Below are 3,774 nucleotides of genomic sequence, written 5' to 3'. Positions count from 1 at the left end.
GGAGCCTATGACTATTGGTACTACCGTTGCTTGCTTTTGCCACAGTCTTTCTATTTCTATTTGTAGGTCTTTGTATTTTGTTATCTTCTCCAGTTCTTTCTCTTCTATTCTGCTGTCTCCAGGCACTGCCACGTCCACTATCCAGACTTTTTTGTCTTTCTTATCGACAATTGTTAAGTCTGGGGTGTTATGTTGCAGGTGCTTGTCTGTTTGAATTCTGAAGTCCCAGAGCAGTTTAATTTTATCATTTTCTATTCCTTTCTCTATTTTATGATCCCACCAGTTTTTGCTTACAGGCAAATGATATTTTTTGCAGATCTTCCAATGCACCATTGTTGCTACTTTGTCATGCCACTGCTTGTAGTCAGTCTGTGCAATCTTCTTGCAACAACTTACCAGGTGGTCCACTGTTTCTTCAGCTTCTTTGCATAGGAGGCACTTACTGTCTGTTGCTGTCTTCTCGATTTTGACTTTATATGCATTTGTCCTTAAGGCTTGGTCTTGTGCAGCCAGAATTAGTCCCTCGGTCTCTTTCTTCAATTTTCCTGCTCTTAGCCATTGCCAGGTCTTGTTGTTATCTGCTTTCCCAGCTATTTTTTTAATGTATTGGCCATGTAGCGCTTTGTCTTCCCATGCCTCTATTCTGTTCTTCATTTGGTCTTTCTTGTAGGCCAGTTTGGTCTCTCCAGTAGTCAGTAAGCCTTCCTGATATACTAATTTCAGTGCATCTTCATCATTGTTCTTCAGATATTCTTCCAAATCCATTTTTTCTTCTTCAACCATCTGATGTACTTGTAGCATTCCACTCCCACCTATTTGCCTTGGTAGATAAAGTCTATCAATGTCACTGCGTGGATGAAGGGCATGATTCATTGTCATTATTTTTCTGGTCTGCCTATCCATTGCTTTTAGTTCTGCTTGAGTCCAGTCCACTATTCCAGCTGTGTACCTAATGACTGGGATTGCCCAGGTGTTGATTGCCTTTATAGTATTTCCTCCATTGAGTTTGGACTTTAAGATCTTCTTCACTCTCTTGATGTATTCACCTCTAATCTTTTTCTTGACTTCAGTGTGCTTGATGTTGTCAGCTTGAAGGATACCCAAGTATTTGTAGTAATCTTCCTCATCCATACTCTTAATGTTATTTTCGTGGGGCATCTTGATTCCTTCAGTTTTCACTATTTTTCCTTGTTTGATAGTAAGTGTGGCACATTTGTCCAAGCCAAACTCCATTACAATATCTTGCTATATATACGGACAGTGTTGAGCAGCGATTCTATTTCAGATGATGTTTTTCCATACAGCTTCAGATCATCCATGTAAAGGAGATGGGATAGTCTAGTAGATGTTTTTGATGTTTGATAGCCATGTCCTGAGTTATTCAGTATTGTTGACAGAGGAAACAGTGCAATAACAAATAGTAATTGTGACAATGAATCTCCTTGAAATATTCCTCTCTTGATATTAACCTCTCCCAGTCTCTCACCATTGATCTGTAACTGTGTCTTCCATTGTGCCATCGATCTTTGCACAAATTTTGTGATGTTTCTACTGACTCCTGTTATTTCTAGGCACTTGATTATCCAGTCATGTGGCAGAGCGTCAAATGCCTTTTTGTAGTCAATCAATGCCACGTTCAGGTTGGTCTTCCTTTTCTTGCAGTTTTCCAAGATCATTTTGTCTATTAGGAGCTGATCTTTTGTTCCTCTGCTATTGGGGCAGTTTCCTTTCTGCTCAGGTGGAAAGAGATTGTTTTCAACTAGATGCTGTTGTACTGCATCAGCTACCACACCAGTTAGTAATTTGAAAGTTGTTGGTAAGCAGGTAATTGGCCTGTAGTTACCTGGTGTTGCCCCTTTTGCTGGATTTTTCATTATTAGGTAGGTTTTCCCAGTTGTTAGCCACTTTTCAATTTCTCCTCCTTGTATTATATTGTTGAATTGCTTGGCAATGAGTGGGTGTATAACAGTTAGATGTTTCAACCAAAACCCATGCAGTTCATCTTCACCTGGTGCTTACCAATTTTTGATTTTCCCTGCTCTTTTTTCTACCAGTTTTGTTGTTATTACTAGTTCTTTCATTTCAACTTCTGTTTTATTTGCATCCACCTCTTTTAACCAAGCCGCCTCCTTGTTGTATTTCTTTGGGTTATCCCATATCTGCTTCCAGAACTGCACTGTTTCTTCCTTGTCAGGTACTGACTGATTCATTGCAGTTTCTCCATTGATGGATTGGTAGAAACGTTTCTGATTGGATTGAAATTGGAGGTTCTGCCTATAGTTTCCAATTCGAGCTTCATATCCACTGATTTTCCTGGCTATAGCTGTTGCTTTATTATTTCCAGTGTTTCCTTGATCTTCCTTGTTGTCTAAGTGGTATTATTATTATTATTATTATTATTATTATTATTATTATTATTATATTAAAACATATTAAGTATGTTTTCTTTCATTTTATTTGATTCCCTGACTGAATTGAAAACTACTTGGACTTTCCAATTCTGCATTGTATTTCTGTTGTGAAAGTCGGAAAGTGGTCCTGCTAAGTAGCCATTTTGTAGGCACAAAGTCTTTCTTTTTGGAGTGCTCAAATGTTAAATCACTCAAGAGTTCTTAATTTGTTAAATGTCCATTTCATTTACACAGCCACAAATTTTCCGACTTCAGTTTGCTGTTATAGATAAGACTAAATTTAATGCAAACCTCTCCTTCAAAATGAACCAGGAAGGAATTTCTTTAGATTAGGGGTTCTCAACCTTGGCAACTTTAAGACTTGTGGACTTCAACTCTCAGCTTTGCTGGCTGAGGAATTCTGGGAGTTGAAGTCCGCAAGTCTTAAAGTTGCCAAGGTTGAGAACCCCTGCTTTAGATAATGTCTCTAATTGATATATCACTATATGGAGAAGATGGATAGATTATATTCAGAAAAAGTATGGAACTAAAAAGTTTCATTTATTTTATGAACGAATATTATAGTAAATATTACAGAGAATTGTCTTATAGGCTATTGGAGTTAAAAGTTAAGTATGATTTTTTTTTTCCTTTTTTTATTATTATTTTTTTTCTTTTTTCTTTTCTTTTTTCTTATTATTATAAATTCTTTTAATTATTAACCCTGTATTCTGCTCTGGGAAGTGAAGGGAGGGGGGTTGGGGGTGGGAGGGAGGAAATGTGGGGGGGGTAAGTGTAATATAGATAATGGTTGCTTATAGGGGTGCGGCCTGGGCACTCCCCTTATGCTGCGTTCATGGGTTTGAGAGGGATGAGAGGTGGGCAAGTGTAGAGAGGAAGTAGGGTAGTGAGAGGAAAAGGGGAGGGGAAGAGAGTAGGATGGGAGGTGAGAAAGAGGAGGGAAGTAGGGACTGTTTTAAGAGAGGGTGGACGCAGCCTGGGGGGAGTGCGCAGGTCGTAATAATGTTTATTTTATCTTAAAATTGTATTGTATACTTTTTTTTATAATGTTTATATGGAAAAAATAAAAAACTTTCATTAAAAAAAAAGATAATGTCTCTAATTGTTTCTTTGTATTATGACCTATCTAAAAATTTGTAAAAATCACAACGTATTGTCTAAAATGATTAAGTGGCAAATGTTTTTCCATAAAGCATTCACTATCTTGTGAATTCTGGGAGTTGAAGTCCATATATCTTAAAGTTGCTGAAGTTGGGATAGACTGGCCTAGATAACTTTGCCTTCTATACTTTGGTTATATTGGCCTGAGAATTTTCTTTCTTTTTTACTCTCTTTTGCAATGAAGGCTCAAATCTTGGTCCCT

This window comes from Crotalus tigris, unplaced genomic scaffold, assembly GCF_016545835.1.
Source record: "Crotalus tigris isolate CLP2741 ecotype Arizona unplaced genomic scaffold, ASM1654583v1 scf7180000024397.1630199, whole genome shotgun sequence".
NCBI lineage: Eukaryota > Metazoa > Chordata > Lepidosauria > Squamata > Viperidae > Crotalus > Crotalus tigris.
The sequence above is the reverse complement of the archived record's forward strand: the minus strand, read 5'-3'. Positions refer to the sequence as shown.